This window comes from Panthera leo, chromosome D2 (assembly GCF_018350215.1).
Source record: "Panthera leo isolate Ple1 chromosome D2, P.leo_Ple1_pat1.1, whole genome shotgun sequence".
Lineage (NCBI taxonomy): Eukaryota > Metazoa > Chordata > Mammalia > Carnivora > Felidae > Panthera > Panthera leo.
The window spans coordinates 78,815,568-78,829,655 of record NC_056689.1 but is presented as its reverse complement, the minus strand read 5'-3'; positions in this window follow the sequence as shown (position 1 = coordinate 78,829,655).

The following is a 14,088-nucleotide window of genomic DNA, read 5'->3' as shown; positions in this document are numbered from 1 at the left end:
TCCAGGCTGTGCTGGGGGGACTCGGTAGGGGTAGGCTCCTTTGCTGGGGGCGGAAGGAACCCGTGTTCCTCCGTCCTGCATGACCAAGGGCCCAGCTCCAGGGCAGCTGCTAAACTCCTGGGGGCGCTCCGTTTGCTGGGGCCTTTTTCTATCACCTTGCGGCCAGAGCTTCTCAAGTCTGCTGCAGGGAGGCCGAGACTCACTGTGACATCCTCTGGGCGTCCCCTCAGCCAGGATGAGCACTTTATTTGACCCTGAGCGCTCACAATTGGGCCGGCCTGTCTGTCCACAGCCAGCCTCAGCAGAGCCACGGGGTGGCTCAGCATTCCCGGCCTGAGTTCCAGCTGCTGCCATCTGTCAATCACACGCCATCTGCCCTGGGTCCGGTGAGACAGCAAGTTCCAGTTTGCCAAGGACCTGGACAGCACCACGTGCCAGAGCTCTTCAGAGAAAGGGGAGCATGGAGGGTGGCGTGGTATGGTGGCAGCCTGGGGGACTCTGGGCGTGCAGGGGTCTAAGCCCACCCTCAGGAAAGTGCACAGAAATGGCAGCCCTTGTCTCCTTTTACCAAGACCCTGTGAGGAACGTGTGGGGGTCAGGGCTTCCTTCCCCCACCCTGAGAGCCTGCTTGAACACTTACCGACACACCACTGCCGTCCTAGGACACTGGGCAAGTCACGGAAGCCGGCTGAGCCTCAGTTTCCTTCTTTACCTTTCAGAGCTCTGGTGGGCAGTAGCTACGACGTGTGCAGAGCTCGGCCTTCCAGAGGCAGAAACGGAACCAAATGCCAGCAGCCCCCTCATCGCTTGGCCCCCTCGCGTGGCCCACAGAGTTCAGAGTTGGATACGTGTGTTCATTAGATACTTGGTGTGTGACATCAGAGTGAAGGGCTCACCGGTGCAACTCCCCTGCTCCCAAAGACTGCCCCCATAAATAGCCCGTGGCGTGAGACAGGTGCCCATGTACTGCTGTAGAGTAAATGGACCAAGGAATATGTTTCTGGGGGCACCATTGGGTCCACGATTCTCACACTTTGGTGCTTATCAGACTCACCTGCTGAACTTGGGGTGCTGGTTATAGATTGATATCCCTGGGTCATGCTCGGGGTTTCCAAATCAGCAGGTCTGGGGCTCTGCAGTGTTAGCGGGCTCCTTAAGTAACTCCGGTGAGGGTGGTCTATGAGTATGCTTAGGGGCACATTCTCCGAGAACTGGGCCAGCGGGCCAGCTGGATGTCTGCACATCCTCTGGGCACATCCTCCAACAAAGGCCTGATATTCTGGCCTGGAGGCGCTCGCTGAAGGGTCATCAGTATGTGCAGGAAGCACAACGTCAGGTGCTAACTAATACCCTCATAGCACGTTGGCATTTACAGAACACATCTGTACATCATCACACTGTATTTCATCTCTGCAACAGTGACAAGAAAAGGACACTGAAGCTAAAAGAAGTGAGAGAGTTGGTAAGGACAGAAGCCAGTACCATTAGCTTCATAGATTTGCTCCTTCTGCATACTCCAAAAGTTCCTCAGTCACCTTCTTAAGCAGGTGTCCTTGGTCTGGAACTTGAAAGAACTTAACAGCATTCAAATGATGTCAGTGACCATGTAACCAGGTCTAAGAGCAATAAGTGCACACACACGTGCACACACACACACACACACACATCATTTTGAAGATCATTTGCTTTCTGAATTCTTAAAGGCAACATTGAAAGGTTAAAATGCCAGAAAAATACTCTGAATATTTTAACTCTATTTCCTGAAGAACAGAGTTGATTTTCTTCTGGATGTGAACAATATTTCCTGCTTCTAGTGGGGCTAAGGGAGGGCTGACCTCCTTGGTGACCAAGTCCCCAGCCCCCGTGGCTTCATCCAGGCTGGACCTCACCAGACACAGGTCGTGACATAGCCCCAGACACCAACAGTATGGTCATAGTCACCAAGGAAGGGAGAGGCCTGTCCCTCTCCAGGCCTGGATGCTGGATCCCCCTTGCCTCTTGTGAGGGGACTCAAGCATCTGGCACATCTGATCAGGGGACATGAGGTGTCAGGGCTTGGAGTATGTCCTCTGGGGGCCACACTGTGGCCAGGTTTGTGTGTCTGCATGCTTCTCTGAGCTGGACAGAAGTGATGGGATGTTTGTGACAACATTAACATGAGCCATTAAATAGTGCAACTGGGCCCGGAGGGCATGCTCAAAACCAGAACTGAGTCTCATCCCTTTAGATGGTTGAATACAGTTCTACGTAGAGGCAAGCACATGCACACGTGGCTGGGAATTGTTGCCAAAACCGTTCAACATAAATATCATGATTTCATCTCAACAAGTGAAGGAGCCAAGACCCAGAAAGACCCACAATTTGTTCAAGGTCGCTCCAGGGAGGCATCAATAGATAGGGCGGAATGAATTAAGATGGCAGAGCCATGATTAGAATCCTTATCTATCGGACATTAAAACTCATGTTCTTCTCACTGGGACACTATATTTATCACACACAATTTGTCACACAGGTGACGCGCACACACAACACACATATTCACAATGAGAGGTGGTCCTTTCCATAGCTATCTTTAAAAAGATGTGAAAGATTTATATAAGCTGAACAGAACCTGGAACACCACCAATGCCCTGAGAGGGGTCTCGCTGAAGCGCCACAGCCACAGACAGCACGTCCCTTTAGGGAATTGGAGGATTCTGGATTTTTGCAAGCAGAGGAGGAGGGCCTAGGAGCTGGGGGGAGGGAGGCCCATTAACAAATGCCTAGAGGCCAACGTCTGGCGCATGTTCGTGGTTCTGAAGAGAAGGTGGGACAGAAAGAAAGGGGGTGGCAAGTCCTAACTGCCAGGCTGAGGACAGAAAGGTCAGTCCCTTCCAGATGATGACTTCTAGGACCTGGAGCATCCAGCCATCCTGGATAGACATCTCTGCCAGCTCTCCACCAGCTGAGCCCACCAGCAGGTCTCCATTTTCAAAGCACTTACACACTGCTAATTCCAGCCTCTCTGCTGCTGACCTCTGCCCTCTCCCAGAGCGGGCACTACCTCTGCGGTGGTACCTCTCCTGGAAGGATGTTTATGCATACCCCATGGCCCAGCCTCCAAGCTGGGCAAGCAGAAGCAACCGAACCAAGTTTTTCCAACAACACCATCGGGCCTCTGGCTTACTTGCCTATTAGTAGGGAAGAAAGGAATTGGCTGTCTGGACAGAGTTTTGCCACTCATGAATCTCCATGGGTGTCCCAGGCCCCACAGGCCAGGTATAAAAGGATGTGGGCCCAGCAGAGAGAAGAGGAAGGCTGCTGCCTGGCAGTCTTAGCTGGTGATCTGCAGGGAGAGATGAGTTGACCTCTGTCTGAGGGGACTCATGATGATAAAACATGTATCAGAGGTTGGCGATGATCCAGACCCTCTGCCTACCTAATCTCATTTGATCTTCACAGCGACCCTGTATGAGAGGCTATAGTTCCTGCCATAATACAGATGAGGAAATCGAGGTTTAAAAAGTTAAGCAGTGTGCCCAAGGTGTCAGTTAATGAGGGAAGGGAAGGAGGCCCTTTGTATGTAATCACTGCGATTCTGTTCTGCTGCCCAGATTTGGTCTCTTCCGATGATGTTCATCAACCATCCCTCCCATTCTTCCCTCCTCTACCTTTCCTTCCCAAGCTGGACCCTTGGGGTGAATGTCAGCTGGGTGGCGTAGAAAGTCAGTGTGTGAAACACGTAAACTTGAGAGCTCCTTGTGGGTCAGGAGCTCTGCTGAGCACTTTATGTTCATTTCCCAACCTAACAGCTCGTAGGACAGAAATAATCGTCATCCCACTTGTGCATGAGATGACACAGTCTTGCAGCTAAGTAGCTTACCTGAGGTCTCCCAGATAGCCGCAGTAGGTGTGAGATTACAGCGCCAATCCCCGCCCCCACCCCAGCCCAGGGCTCTGCTATCTACATCACAGTTGCCCCCGCACTTGGGCAGATAGAAGGAGCCATAGTCCAGCTAGCTAGTCTGCCCGGCCAAAATATGGAGCCTTTCCTCTCCTCTGAACTCACTGTGCCTACACAGCCAGCCTGTGAGGTTTGCACTTTGCCTTGAAAATCCATGAAACCTGCCCATGGCAGCAGCAACTTCTTTATTTGCAACCCATACTGGCTCCAGGAGGACAGAAGTGTGTGATTGATCTTCCTGAGTGTTAGACTGTGAGGCATTGAACCGGTCCATGAACAATGGCTTCTTGGAGTTTGGACTGACTTCTAAGGATGTCTGGCTTCTGTTCATTTCCTGTCTCTGAGCTGCAGTGGAGCAGTGGAGCTTGTCTTATATCCCCAGGACTAGAATATTCAGCAAGAGCTATTTCTCCCAGTTTCTTGTCCCACTTCTGTCCTTACTCCCCCACAATTGCTGACTGGAGGTTTACCAGGGGTCCTGAGCGGTTGGAAGGCTCTAGGCTCTTGCCCAGCATTGAGTTCTGGACCGATCAGCACTGAGACAGTGGACAGCTCCTCTCCTGCTGTCTGATCCCTTTCAAGAAACACTGGCGGTGGAAACCCAGAGCTGGCCTCCTGGTGCTGTGTCTTTTGAGCTCCAATACCAGGTCTTTAAAACAAGACGGATTCAACTACCATTTGTTGAGCAGAGCAGATTCTAGGCTATTTTCTTCCACTTAGTAGACTCAGAAACCGAGGCTATGGCCACACATTTAGTGAGAGGCAACATTTCAGCCTGTTGGATTCCAAAGCTCATGCTTTTAATCACTGAACTATACTGCTCTATCATTTTGGAAGGTGGACTGTTTGGAAACCATGTCTTCCACTTTCTCTGCCCATCAGCAGCTCCGGTGACATATACAACCCTGAACACATACCAGACTGCCCCCTGTCCTATGTGTGGCCTGATTTGATCTGACTCCACCAGGTTTCCTGAGGGCTGTTCCCATGACCTGTACCTCTGTGGGTATGTTCCCTGTGGCCTGAAAGGGAGACCTCCTTTACTGGTGATTCTGAAGGTCTTCCAGGATTGTGCCTACCCCAAGTCTGGGGCCACAGTTGCATGATACCCTCAGCAAACCATGGCAGGAAACCCTGGTCTAAGTACCACTTTCCAGTAATTCCCAGTGGGAATGAGCCCATCTCTCTGATGAGAAAGAGACCTTGGGCTGACAGTATCATACAGCAGACAGTACCTTGCGCTGGAAGACAGGAGTTCAGGATTCTAGTCTAGTCACTGCACTAACTGACCATATGCCTTTGGGCAGTTCTTTCCCCTCCTGTGGCTCAGACTCCCCATCTGTGAAATGGAGTGGGTGGATGAGGCAATCTCACTTGTGAATTTAGGCTGCTTGAAGATGCCACACCAGGGATTTAATAAGGGGAGAAGGAGCAGGGAAGGGGGTGCAGAGACAGGCATCGTGGGGCTTTCCTTCCCCACCTGGCTGGAATTCAATCTCTTCCCCTGCAGTGGCATCAGAAGCCCATGCACCACTTTAGTTTAAGAGGTCTGTGTGGGCGGGTGTGGGGAGGAAGATTCACTCCCCTCTGACTGTGTACTGGTCAGAACAATCACGGGGCTCATCTCTCTGCCCTCACCACACCTAAGGGGACTGTGTATGCATATCAGGTGCTGTTCTGTATATGGTTCAGGAAGAGAGCCTCCCTGTGAGTGGGACAAAGGCTATGTGTGTGTGTGTTGGTGGGGATAGCGGGGAGGGGGGTGAGACAGAGAGAGAGGGAAGGAGGGAGAGAAGGAGAGAGAGGGAGCTGGAGAGAGAGAGAGAATGAGTCAGACTGGCTAAAGATGTGAAAATAATCTTTTCTTATGGTTTGAGAACAAGGGAAACTGAGGCAGGCATAAATCTCTTCTTAAATGACTCAACTCTTTTGGGGGCTTAGCAAGATTTAGAAATCAGGAAAAACATCATTTATTTTGCGTGGTTACTGAAGGGCACTTCATGGGAAACCAAACCATTTGCTCTTGGTGGAGAAATAGGGAAGGGGATGTTACAGAAAGGAGTGTGCCTCTCTCACACCCAAGGCTGATCATACCCTCTCAATTACCACTTGGTAGCACCAGAAGTCACTCTCCCAACCAGATGTCATAGTTTTGGCACTTAGGGATCCTACCAAAAGGTGTCATACTGGCCTGGCCAACCCAGATGGGAGTGGAAGGCTTTGCCCCCTCTTCAGCCTCCTGCATTGGTGAGGCAGCTCTGTAGCCAAGCAGATTGCTGGAGGCATTCTGCTCATGTGCTGTGACTCTGATTTTGGAAGCTTCTTTGTTCCTGTGTAGATTCTTTTTTTTTTTTTCTGACCAAGATTTTATCTACATAGTGAAAGATACAAATCATACTACTGATGAGTTCTGATAAACGCATCATCCATGAAATCCACACACTAAATTCAGAATGTTTCTATTGCCCTAGAAAGTTCCTTCATGCCCCTTTCCAATCCTCCCCTGACCCCAGCTAACTCCTGCCCTACTTTCTATCATAATAGATTAATTTTTCAAAGAGTTAGAACTTCGTCTGCATGAAACCGTATGTGTGTGCTCTTTTATATCAGTCTTCTTGTCTTATTTTGTCTCATTTCATTCAGTATAATATTTTTTAGGTTGACCCATGCTGTCGTGTATTTAAGTAGTTCGTTCCTTTCTGTTGTTGGGTAGAAATGGATTATATGAATGTATAACAGTTTGTCTAGACATGGTCCTATTAATGGGCATTTGTTTTATATACAATTGGGGGATATTCTCAATAAAACTACTATGGACATTCCTGTACTAGTTTTTTTTTGGGGGGGGGGTTCTGTTGCCTTTTTTTTAGTATACATATGTTTTAGTTCTCTTTAGTAAATACCTACATTTATATTTAACTTTTATGAGAAAGTGCCAAACAGTTTGGCAAAGTGTCTGTACAATTTTGCAGTGCAACAACCAACATTAAAATAGGCTGTTTGTCTTTTTCTTATTGAGTCGTAGGAGTTCTAAAATCTATTTTGGATATAAGACACTTATTAGACTTATCTGTTGCAATGACTCTCCTCATCTGCAGGTTGTCTCTTCCTTTTCATAATGGTGTCCTTTGATGACATAAAAATTTTAGAATTTGTTTGCCAATTTTTTTTTAAACATGCTGGACTTTGATGGGGATGGCAGTGAAACCAAAGATTAGTTTGGGAAGAATGTCACCTTCTGTATTTTCTCCTTCATAATGTTAATCTAGTGAAAAAAATTAACTTTCTAATGATAAACCACCTCTGCATTCCCAGTTGGCCTTTCTTTTTCCTAAGATTTCAAAGTTTTTTGCATCTATGTTTTTGAGGAATATTAGCCAACGGTTTTATTTTCCTCTGCAGGCTTTGTCTGGTTTGATATCAGGGTTGTGCTTCCCCATGGAAAGACTTGTGAAATGCTCCCTTTATAAAAAGCTGTCATACTGTTTTTCAAAGTGGTTATGATATTTTTCCATTGTCATCTAAAATATATGAGAGCTCGAGTTTCCCTGCATGCTTCTGAGCCCTGGGTATGGTTGGTTTCAAAAAGTATCCAATCTAGTAGTGTATAGAGAGGCATCTCACTGTGGTTTTAATTTGCATTTCTACATTGAGTAATTATATTGACCATCTTTTCATTCCTTATTTACCTTTGGTAAAGTGTGTGTTCAGATTTCACTCCTTTTAAATTGGATGTTTTTTCTTCGGATTGTTGAGTTTTGAGACTATTTTGTAAATTCCACATACAAGTCCCCTGCTAGATATGTGACTTACAAGTATTTTCTCAGGATCTGTGGCTTGTCTTTTAGCAATGTATTTCACAGAGCAAACATATTTAACTTTGATAAAGTACAATTTCTCATTTTTTTTCTTTTATGGATAGTACATTTGTTGTTCTAAGAACTCTTTGTCTAATCCCGAGTCACAGAGATTTTTCTCACACGTTGTAAAGTTGTAAACTTTTTTTTCATGTTTATTTATTTATTTTGAGAGAGAGAGAGAGAAAATGAGCAGGGTGGGACAGAGAGAGAGGGAGAGAGAGAATCCCAAGCATGCTTCGCTGTGTGAGCGCAGAGTTTGACATGGGGCTCAAACTCATGAACCGTGAGATCATGACCTGAGCCGAAGTCAGATACTTAACTGACTGAGCCACCCAGTCAGTTTGATTTTTTTATGAGGTGTGAGCGATAAGTCAAGATTCATTCTTTTGCATATGTATATCCAATTGCCCAAGCACCCACATGTTCAGAACACCATCCTTTCTTCGTTGAATTGTCTTTGCGATTCAATATATTTTCATTGATTTGTGGGTCTTATTTTGGATGCCCTATTTTATTTCACTGATACACGTACGCTTTCACTAATATCACATCTCAATTCCTATCATAAGTCTTGAAATAAACTATTGTGACTCCGCTTTGCTGTTCTTGCTTCTCAAGGTTATTTAGACTAATCTGTTTGCTTCTTCCCACACAGATTTTGGAATTCGCTTGTTGATATCTACAAAACAATCATATTCAGATTTGATTGGGAATGTGTTGAATCTGTAGAACATTCAAGAAGAATAAATATCTTATCAACATTGAGGTTTCTAATCCATAAACACAATATATCTCTGTATTTAGATTTTCTCTGATTTCCTTCATTAATGCTATCGAGTTTCCAGATACAGGTCCTGAAAATATTTTATTATATTTATACCTAAATTCATTTATGCGTGAGTTCATATTTTGACGCTATTTAAGTTATGCCACGTTGCTATGTTAATTTCATATTGTTCCTTGCTTTTAGATGGATAGGCTAGATAGGTAGATAGATGGATAAATAGATAGATGATAGAATTGATTTTGTATGTTGACTTTGAGAACTTCCTAAGTTCCTTTATGGTTTCCAGAAGATTTTCTGCAGATTCCATGGGATTTCCTCCTATGTAAGCACTCTTACCGTCCATAACATGGATTCCTTTTATTTCTTTTTGGTTGTCATATCTCACTGGTTTGGAGTGAGCACACTCACCTTGTTCCCAGTCTGAGGTGGAAACATTTAGTCTTTCACCATCCATTGTGTTTACCTGTAAGTGATTTGTAGATGCCCTATCTCAGGCTAAGAGGGTTCCTTTATATTTCTAATTTACCAGTGGTATGGATCATGAATGGATGTTGAGTTTTGTCAAGTCTTATCTTGCATCTATGGAGATGATCATATATATTTTTTCTTTTAATCTCAATATAGTGAATTACATTGATTTTAAATGTTGAATCAGCTTTACTTTACTAGGGAAAAATACTTGGTCTTGATATGCTATTCCTCATATATTGCTGAATTCCTTTTGCTTGTGTTTTGCTGGGGATTTTTACATCTATGTTCATGAAGGATATTAGTCTACTTTTTTTCCCTTGTAATATCTTTGCCCAGTTTTGATATCAGGGTAATACTAGCCTCAGAAAAATCAGTTGTGGGGACACCCGGGTGGCTCTGTCAGTTGAGCGGCTGACTCTTGATTTCGGCTCAGGTTATGATCTCATAGTTCCTGAGATCCAGCTCCGTGTCAAGCTCTGTGCTGACCTCTTGGAGCCTGCTTGGCATTCTTTCTCCCTCTGTCTGCCCTTACCCCACTCACACACATGTGCCTTCTCTCTCTCTCTCAAAATAAATAAACACTAAAAAAAGGAAAATCAGTTAGGAAGTGCTCCTTCTCTTCTAATTTCTGAAAGATATTGCATAGACTTAGTATTACTTATTTGGTTTTTTGTTGGAAGGTTTTCAAGTGTGGATTCAATTTATTTAATAGAAAGAAGATGTTTCAGGTGCTTTGCAAATGTCATTTCATGAGCCCCTCCCAGTGCTCCATGAGAGTGTTAGAGAGAGGCAGCCTAGATGGGAGAGGCAGTAGGGAAGAAAGCAGCAAGGTTAGAGTCTTCCTTGAACTTGTGGTTGGGAAATGCTGGTCCACCTCACCACACACACTTCATTGCCAGGCCAAGCCCTCTATGAAAACTGGTGGCAGAAAGTGTCTGTCCCCACGCCTGACACCACAGTGTAGGGGAGCCAGGCTGCACTGACCAGAGAGGACCACCATAATAGTATAAAATCAAGCATGAAAGAGAAGAGCTTGGGGGCCAAACACAGCAGCCAGGGACAAGCATCCTTCATGCCAGGCTGAGATAATTTGGACTTCGTATTGCTAAGCAGCTCCTGGACCCCAGAAGAAAGGCTCAGGACTAAGCTCACCTGCTGCGTAAAGAGGCAAGTGGGCCACACACAGGCTCTCAGGGATTCCTCCTACATCACACTCAGAAGACTTTCCACATACTGACCTTCTAGTGCATGCATTCTCCAATAAGATTAGGGATCTTATTAAATTAAGTATTACTAATCCCATTGGCAAGCACTGCTTTCACTTTGATTGCCTAGCAAAAGACAGGCTGGTATTATTATGCCCATTTTACAGATGAGCTGGGATTTGAACCTTTATCTGCTCTTCCCACCCCGTCAGCATCATCCCCTGAGAGGGTTTGATCTAATGTACCACCAGCAACAGCTGACCTAGGAGAATGCAATGTATTGGCCAGGTTTGGAGCGGGGAGCCTCATGGAGAAGTGGGCCTCAGGAAAGAGCAGGGTTCTTGGCAAAGCCCTTCCATGCTTTGAGAGAAGACTTGCATGCCTTTGGAAACTCTGATTGTTCTGGCCAAGCCAGCACAAAGCTCCAACTGAAGCTTTCTATTTTGTCAATAAAACCTTTTTTTGTTTGTTTTTTTTAGCAAAACACTTTTGTTGGGGTTGCGTGTAGCAAGAGCCTTCTGGTTATTGTTGGCAACCCACAGTCTTTCCTTGAACGCATGGTCTCATAGTTCCATGCCCAAATTGCTGGGGAGGTGAAGTCTGGATTTTGAATGATCTGGTGCCCCCGAGGCATCTCCGGCCTCCTCCCCTTCAGATGGCTCAAAGCTAAGTCCTTCATGAGGCAAGCCCATATCATGAGAGCCATGGCCATAGAAAGCCAATATGACCCTGAGAATAATCTACAGCAGCCTCCAAATTTTACAGATGGAAATTATGAGACTAGTGAGGGTTGCACTGGGATGTAGAATCTAGTCTCCCCACCCACACCCCCCGGCATCAATGGCTCTCTCTTTACTTCCATTTTATAAAAGAAAAGACAAGACATGAAGTGAATTGATCCCCCCATCCTAGTCCCATAGCTCCTGAGAGATTCGGGATAAGAGCTACATTTCCCATGAAGAGAGTGTAACTTACTTGCCTTCAAAAAGAACACCCTTAGTAATGCTGAGATAGTGAGATATGCATCAAAACAGCTGCCAATGAGAAGTCTCACAAACAGGGACCATCAGGGGCCAACACTGATGGATGAAGAGGGAGAAGGTTGGCCAGAAAGCACTTGGGCTCCAGGTGAGTCTTCTCTTCCTTTTGAGTCCCTGTCCTCCTGGGTGGTTCGCTTCAGGGTGTATTAGCAGCAATGAAGGACTCTTTTAGGAATGGACCACGTGTCTGTGGACAGAGGCCAGAAGGGCCTGGTCCCTCAATGCGACCCTGGAGGCAATCAGGAAGTGATATTGTCCTGGCTGAGATGGTCCCAGGCCCCCAGAAGAGCTCATCTGGCTGCAGCCCAGGAAAATTGGCCTTGAGACAAGTTCCTGGCTTCTTGTGGATACCAACCTCCTTCTGTCCCTTGCAAGACCCTCTCTCCTTCCCATCTGTTACACGCCCAGCACCCAGATTCCCCAACTCCCATACTAGGTGATTCCATTCTATTTTGTCATTCTACTTCACAGCACATTATTGTCCCCATTTCACAGATGGAGTTTGGGAGAACAGGTCCAAGTTCTGCAATAAGAATTGGCAGGTCCAACATTAGGACCGGGGTCTATTTAGCTCCAAAGCCCATATCCTTTGCCAAGTGGCCTCTAGGCTGGGCCACCTCTTTTGTCGACTAAAAGAGGGAACGGGAACAGTCAGCTGTGAATTCGGGAGAGCAGGCTCACGGCCGCCGGCCAGTTCCTCCCACTACTTCCAGAAGCTTTCCACTCGCTCTATCCAGGCTCAGGTCAGTTGGGTCCAGGTGGACTTGGCAGTGGTTTCAGATATTGCATCCTGTCCATCAGTGGGTACGCTGCCCACAACAGAATTGCAGGCCAGTCTGATGGTCCTGAAGTCCTGCAAAACTGCCCTGGGCTGTCTCCTACCCTATCACTGCAGCTTCCAACTACGGGAACCCAGCAGGGCCAAAGCCCTGACGTTGAGTCACACGGTACTTGGGTCAAGACCCAGGGCCTTGGCTCCCTGAGTTTGGTTGGGTTTTTGATAAGGCTTACTGTACAAATCCATTGGGAAATCAAGAGATTCTTTTCTTGTGGAAGGGATTGAGCTCATACAAGTAGGCTGGGGTGGGGTTCCTCAGGGTGTGGGGCTTTGGGATTAATCCTATAGAAAGTCTTGCCCTGTAAGAGTGTTTGTTTGTCTCTTGAGAAGTTCACAGTTAGTTTTCATTGATTATTTAGGGCATCAGGTCTGTGTTCATAAGCTAATTCTAAGAAGTCATTATAAAGCAATTCCATTCACTTTCCCATGTGGCAAGGGTGCGTTCATTCTTCCCTTCGGCACAGTACAGAGGGTCCCTTGACCTCACTGAAGGCATGAGATAAAGGTGCTATAATCCTGGCCCTCGAGGCTGATATGTGCCCATAGTAGGTGCCTGCTAAGGTGGAAGGCACAGTTTATGCACATGCACTGTGAGAGCACCGACAGCTGTGGGGAGTCTGCAGTATCTCAGGTAGAAAGACCACACTTGTTACTCTTCAGCCTTGCCTCAGACTTAAGGTGCTGGATGCCAGTAGCCCCACACGGACGGCCCCAGTAGATACTGATCCTGTTGGAATGAGGCCACCTGTCGACACAAGGTTCAGGTGTGTGGGCAACGTGTCATGTGGCAGTGCCCCCTCTGATCAGAAGAGGACCCCCTCGCCTCTCCCCATCCCTAGCTGGGAGGGCTTCCATTTTTGTTCATCATACCAGTCTTTGTGTGAAATACAGTTAGATACGCCCTGAAGAGCTGACGAGGGCTGAATTTAGCAAACACCTGTCACCATCAACACCTGAGAAACAAAACCCTGGACGACTTAGCACATTGTTGCTCTTGAAGATTGTTCGGCTATTTCTGAACGTTCAGCAAGGGCTGACAGGATGCTGTCTTTGTTTGTGTCTGATCTCACACACACACACACACACACACACACACACACATGCTTCTTTCTTTGTTTTCCTTCCTGTAGCAACAGTAGAGCCTACATTAAAACCCAAGGCAGTAGCATCAAACCTCACGGTCCCTGAAGTTTCTCTTTTTCATAGTTCTGGTCACAGATGGAATCATTTATTTTCTCTTTTTCCTCAAAAAAAAAATCTGTCCCAAGAGAACAGGCACTACACCCCAAGTCCCAAGCATATAGCTGGTTATTTTAGGAAGAGTGTTGTGTTTTCATGGACAGGAACCCAATGTGAACTCGTTTGGCAAAAGAAGAGATTTATTGGAAAGAAACTGGGGTGCCACCTAACCTCAGTTTGGGGAGTATCTGCACCTCACAGACCCCTGTAAGCAACCCCGGGAACCCTGCACCTTCCTCTGCCTTCTGTCCCCATCTTCCCCCTGCCTCTCTCCATGTCAGCTCTTTTCTCTGTGCTGGTTTCATTTGTCTGGTAGACAATGTGATGAGTGAAGAGCTATAAGCCTCACATGTCATCCACTACCTCCCAAGGGGACCCAGTCCTTTCTGGCCGTTGGACATAAACAAATCCAAGGGAAGGGCCCTGGATGACCCAGCTGGGTCCGGCGCTCACGCCCGAGCCGTGAGCACCACCGTCTTACGTCAGGAATGCTGTTGGAGAAGAGAGATTAGCTGTAAGTTGGAACGCAGTGCCCATCAGTTGTCGTCTTTGAGTTGCATACTTGTGCGGAGGACAAGATGACCAATGAGAGTTCTTCCGGGGGCTGAGAGCAAATTCCAGAATGTAAAATATATTTGCCCCCAGTTTAGCTGAAAGCAGATCAGTCTGAGGTGGTTTTCCAACGGGGTCCACTGCAGCCTGCGG